Raw genomic sequence first — 6000 nt, forward strand, 5'->3', positions numbered from 1 at the left:
AGGTTGTGGATCGCCCGTAGGACTCGAGGGAGTCGGAATGAGGATCTTGAGAGCTAATGGCACATGTGTGCCTTCGTATTAGCAGTCAGTGGTAGGAAGTGATGTAAGACTACGGGGCAGCCGTAGCATTCACTAGCAGTCAGTGGTAGAAAGTGATGTAAGACTACGGGGCAGCCGTATCATTCACTAGCAGACGGTAGTGGAAGTGTTGTAAGACTACAGGGCAGCCGTAGCATTCACTAGCAGTCAGCAATGGATGGTGATGTAAGACTACGGGTAAGCCGTAGCATCCCTTAGTAGCTTCGTTAGCGGAGTTGGGGTGAGGCCCTTATCTCCTAGTGATCAGATAGGGATCAGGAATGGGTATTGGATGAGAATGATAGGGAGTTTGCCTGTATAGCCCTAGAGAGGTGAGACCTTGGGAGAGGCCGCTCCAGGATATAGTTGGGTGAGACCCGTGGGCGAGGCCCGTATGAGATTAGCAGTGTAGATGAGACCTGAGAGCAGGGTTGCTCAGTAGTATAGTTAGGTGAGACCCGTGGGCGAGGCCCGAGCGAGAGTGATTAGACTAGTGGGACTAGAAGGATAGAGGCGGGTGGGACCCGTGGGCAAGGCCCGTGAGTTTTAGCAGCGCAGGTGGGCCTAGTAGGGACCTTAGTGTCAAGTTAGGGGATCGGGGATCCCAGGTTTGTAGTGCCTGAATGGCAGAATAGATTGAGCAGTTATAGGTGGTCGAAGTTTCTTCAGAAGTCGCTGGGAGCGACTAGTGGTGGTGTTGGGACTAGCTACCGGTGGGAGCCAGTAATCCAAACATTGATAGGTTGGTAAGGACTAGGGTGGTCTTAGTTCATCCGGAAGGCAGGCAAGGAATAGCATAATTTTCAGTCAGTAGTACTGCGGGTAAGCAGTGTATAGTGGAATTCAGTTAGTTGAATCGAGGGGGTGCTCGGCACCAAGTTTTGACAGAGAGGAGTGTCAGTGGTTACTGGCGGTGATGACCCGTATTGGAAATAGCGTGGGTGATGGAGTTGGTGAAGGATAGGACCTTCACATTGACAGAGGAAATAGTTGGTTATGGAGCTTTTCCTTGGGAAGGCTAGGAATTTGTGCAAGGAAAGAAGGGGTGAACCCCTATAGGTTCAGTGCAGTACTCGGTGAGTACCAGAAGCATTTTCGGTGAGTAAGTTGTGTTTCCAGGATGTTCAGGGTCAGGGTGACCCGAGTCTATTATCCGCAAGGATTAGTGTTAGTCGAAATGACCAAGCGGAAGGCCAGCGAAGGTAGGCAGCTGGTGTTGGAATAATTGGTGGGATATTGGAGGCAGATCGCAAGCGGTGGGCCATAGCAAACTTCGAGGACGAAGTTTAGTTTAAGTGGGGGGGAGTTGTAACACACAAAGTTTTGAAGGCCAACAAAGGAAAGAAAACCCTAACTTTAAGGGGAGACTCGGCGAGTCCAAGGAGGAACTCGGCGAGCCCGAGCGGGATCCGGGTCGAGGAGTAAGTGATCGACTCGGCGAGTCGGCCAAGGGGACTCGGCGAGTCTGGTCTGTGCGAGGAAAACCCTAAATTCGGGACTTGGAGCCTATTTAAACGTCTCATTCTCTCCCCTAGGGTTCCTTTACTGCCTCTTTCACCCAGAACATCGAACCCTGAGCCCCATTGTTGCCCATTCAAGCTTCCAAGCCATTTTTGAGTGATTTGAAGGAAGAAGAAAGAGGGGAATCATTGAAGCTTCAAGGATTGGCCTTAGATCTGAAGATTTGGGGAAACTTTCTGAGTTATTGAAGGTATTAAGTTGTTTCCCTCCTTTAGATCTATTATGGTTGTGAGTTTTAGGGGCTTTTAGCCATGATTAGCTACCCCTTTTGAGTTAGAAGCCAGATCTGAAGTTGCTACTTTGGATCTAAGCATATTATGGTCTTGAGAAGCATAAAGTATCTGCCTTTGAGTTGATTATGGAGCCTCTTTGCCTTAAACCCTAGTTTATGGTGTATTTTGCCTAGATCTCCTTCCCTATACGTAAAGTTTGCAACTTTACGTGAGGAATAGGCTTGGGAAGGGTAGATCTATAGTTTGGAGTCCATGCATGACTCAAAAGTCCTCTGCATGTATGGAGATCTGAATGGACTCGGCGAGTCCTTTGAGTGGACTCGACGAGTAGCATGAAGATTTGGAGGAACTCGACGAGTGGGATGAACAGCTCGTCGAGTCGGATGCAGTTGGGCAGGAACTCGGCGAGTTTGAAGAACAACTCGGCGAGTTGGTTGAAGATTGCCTTGGACTCGGCGAGTCTGTTCTTGGACTCGGCGAGTCAGGTTGCGAAACCCCAAACCCTTCGAGTTGAGACTCGTATCAGTGAGTCGAGTGGAGACTCGGTGAGTTGGACAGGTAAGGACTCGGAAATCGGTAGACTCGGCGAGTCATGGACTGACTCGGCGAGTCGAGTCGCAAAGAGAAGGACTCTGGACATATGAACTCGGCGAGTCAATAGGGTGACTCGGCGAGTAGGGTTGACCTGGAAGGTTGACTTTGACAAGGACTTTGCCTTTGACCAGAGTTGACTTGGTTGTCTTTCGGGGATCAGTTAGACTCAGTGTTGCATTTATATTGGTAGCTCGGGGAGCGAGTGGAGCAGGAGTTCAGAGAGTTGTCGGGCAGCAGCTAGTGGGTTCATCAGCCAGTGCATGTGAGTTTCCCTTTGTATGAATGGGTCTACAGCCACAATGCCGGCCCATGTAGTTATGAGTAGAAGACCCAGGGGTTAGGCCTAGGCACAGTATGCTAGTATGATATTCGGGATGAGGTCCAATGATAGAGGGCGGGTGCCCAAGGAATGGTTTATGTGATAGTTTATACTTGTTGTCTGTGTGATACTTGTATGTTCCTGGTAGGGAGGTGAGTGTGGACGAGGTCCCGTATCTCACCAATAGCAGAGTATGGATGGTGTTCCACATCTCAGTAGCAGCATATCAGGGGCGAGGCCCAAGTTAGGGAAGGAGTGAGGGTGGGCTGGGCCCGTACCTCACCATCAGCAAGAGTATGGACGGGGTTCCATGACTCATCAGTAGCAGGACAAGGGCGGGGCCCAGAGATAGGCGAGGCCTTAGGACAAGATCCGTTAGTATGTGTTTAGCTTATGTGATGTGATGTGATATGTTTATGTGCTATTATATGTTAGTGGGCGAGGCCCTGTGACAGGCGAGGCCTAAGTGAAACAGATCTGTATCCAAGCGAGGCTCGAAGCCAGGCGGGGCCTAGAGTGGCGGGGCCGTTGTAGCGGGTGAGGCCCGAGGTAGGGGGCGAGGCCCAGGATAGCGGGTGTGGCCCAGTATGTGCAGTATGTGGTTATGCATGGTATGTGGTAGGGTGGGGAACTCACTAAGCTTCGTGCTTACGGTTTTCAGTTTTGGTTTCAGGTACTTCCGATAGCGGAGGGAAGAGCTCGGGGTGATTGCATGGCACGCACCATAGATTAGACAGCCTGGGAATGTTTTACTCTGATAATGAACATGTGTTTTGGAAATTAATACTCTGATTATAATTGGATTGATGATTTTGCTTTAAGTAATGTTTTATTAAAAAGAAAATTTTGAGTCTTGAATTTTGGGATGTTACAATAACTATAATAAGTTTGGACACAAAACCTCCTTACCCTTTCTCCTTTATGTATACAACTTTATTGCTTACCTTTTCCATTTCTTTCAGCCTAGAGTTGCTCAAGAAACTATCATCTATAAAGATGAGCAAATAAGAGAGGCACAATCATGGATTGTAAGTGTTCAGGAGAGGGATGTACAAATTGAAATTTCCTAATTATGGGAAGGATCAAGGAATAGAAGATATTGGAGTGTAGGGTCGTCCTTCAGATGCCATAAATGCAACTAAAAGATGCAGGGAACTGAATTATGCTAGCAAAAAAAAAATTATTGATTGATGCTATTAAATGCAATCATCTGTGGGATGAGCAAATTGCATCTACATATGATATGTTTGACATGTTTTTCCTTCACCTTTTTCCTGATTTAATAAGTTATGGTTCCATACCATGTCCCCAGAGACAAGGGAAAGTAATTAAGAACATGTTATCGGTCGATGAATTCAAACAAGAAAATGTGAATTACTTGTATCAATATCTATAATTGCTTATTGGTTTGTAGAAACAAGGCGACCATTTGTTATAATTGCACAAACCAGGTAGTTCACTATTGAAATCACATTTTATTGGTTGTCAAGATTACCTGACCCTTTACATACAGTTGTGGATGCAAGCAATTAGGAATGAGACCTAATGCCCCAACCTCCAAACTTTTTACTTTATATACTATGTGATAGGAAAAAAAAAACTTTTGTTTATATATAATAGGCCCTCTATTGCCTTGTTCCCGAATTTTTTTATAAATTCAATAAAGGAATTGGAAGGAAAATTTTGACAAAAAGAAAGGGAGGGGAAGGAAAATATTCATTATTTCGTATTCCCGAGTTTGAAGGAAATGAAAGGAGAAGTTTAAGTTTGTGTTCCCGAGTTACGAGGAAAAAGAAAATAAAACTTAAAATTTTCCTTCCGCTTACTTTCTTCCCAAATCCGCCCAATTTTGAAGGAAAATATGACTCCAAAATCCTCCCCCCCCCCCCCCCCCCTCTCACTTTCCTTCGATTAATGAAACTCGGAAACACGATTTTCGACATCCATCACTTTCCCTCCAAATCCATTTATATCCCTCCTTAAGTGGAACTCGGGAACAAGGCGTATGGTTTCAATGTTAGCAGTAATCCAATTCAAATGTTAAAAGAAAGGTTTTTATAGATCATGTATAGGTTTTTGAAATTTTAAAAGGGTTGTACCAATATTAAGAAGAATTTGTTTGAATATCATAAAAAATTGCACACCTACCATCACTTATCATCACGTACCAATGAGGGTTCATTTTAATCATATTATGCATGTATGATTAATTTCATTAAACGTTTTTTTCTATGCAACAAAATAACAAACATATATTCCTTTTTAAGTTTTATTTACACGTTTATGTATTTACGACGTTAATTCCTATTCGTTGGAAATCTGTTGGTACTTTCAACAAATTTATATCTGTCAGTAATGCCTCAATTTTTTAGTAGCGTTGTGTCTCTAATGAAGCAAATCCTGGATCCACCATTATTTACATACATTCAATTATTTAGTTAAAGAAAAGTGCAAATGTAAAAAAAGTAACAACGTACTTTCATTTTTACTTATGTATTATAGCATGCTAGTTTCATTTCTTTCTATTACAATAATGTATTTTATATATATATATATATATATATATATATATATATATATATATATATATATATATATATATATATATATATATATATATATATATATATATATATATTGTTATTATGTACACTTTTCAAAGCACAACGTTTTAATAATACATAAATTCAAACTACGATGTTATATTTAGGTAATTTTACAAAGTAGAATATCCGAATATGAGAAAACTATAAAATGCAATGGTATAATAGAAAAAAATAAAAGTTGTATTATATAGTAAAGATGTTTCTTACGTTAAGCCTTAGTATAATTACTCACCTTAGTTAAACAAATATACTTAGGGACAACATATGTTCAGTTGTCACGGTAAGAAGCGGCCTCTCCTTTACCTCATATGAATTATATTTGTGTTGTATTTTTCTACTGTGGTAAATGAGTTCCTATATAATCTTTATGCATGTGGTGTTTTTTTTTTTTTTTTTTTTTTTTTTTTTTTTTTTTTTTTTTTTTGCGGTGGAGTAGAGTATTTTGCTCGAATTATGAAGTAACAAATTAATGAGATGGGAAAGGCGAACTACTCATAAAATAATCACAAAATTAAGAAACTCAAGGTAGGAATTTCACTCTGTTAATGTTTTTTTATATTCAATCTTTCATAAATATTAGTGTTTTTAAATTATTATCTGCCTGTGTCTGTAAAACGTTTATACATGAGAAGAGAGATTGGATGACATA

Source organism: Lactuca sativa, chromosome 2 (assembly GCF_002870075.4).
Source record: "Lactuca sativa cultivar Salinas chromosome 2, Lsat_Salinas_v11, whole genome shotgun sequence".
Classification (NCBI taxonomy): Eukaryota; Viridiplantae; Streptophyta; class Magnoliopsida; order Asterales; family Asteraceae; genus Lactuca; species Lactuca sativa.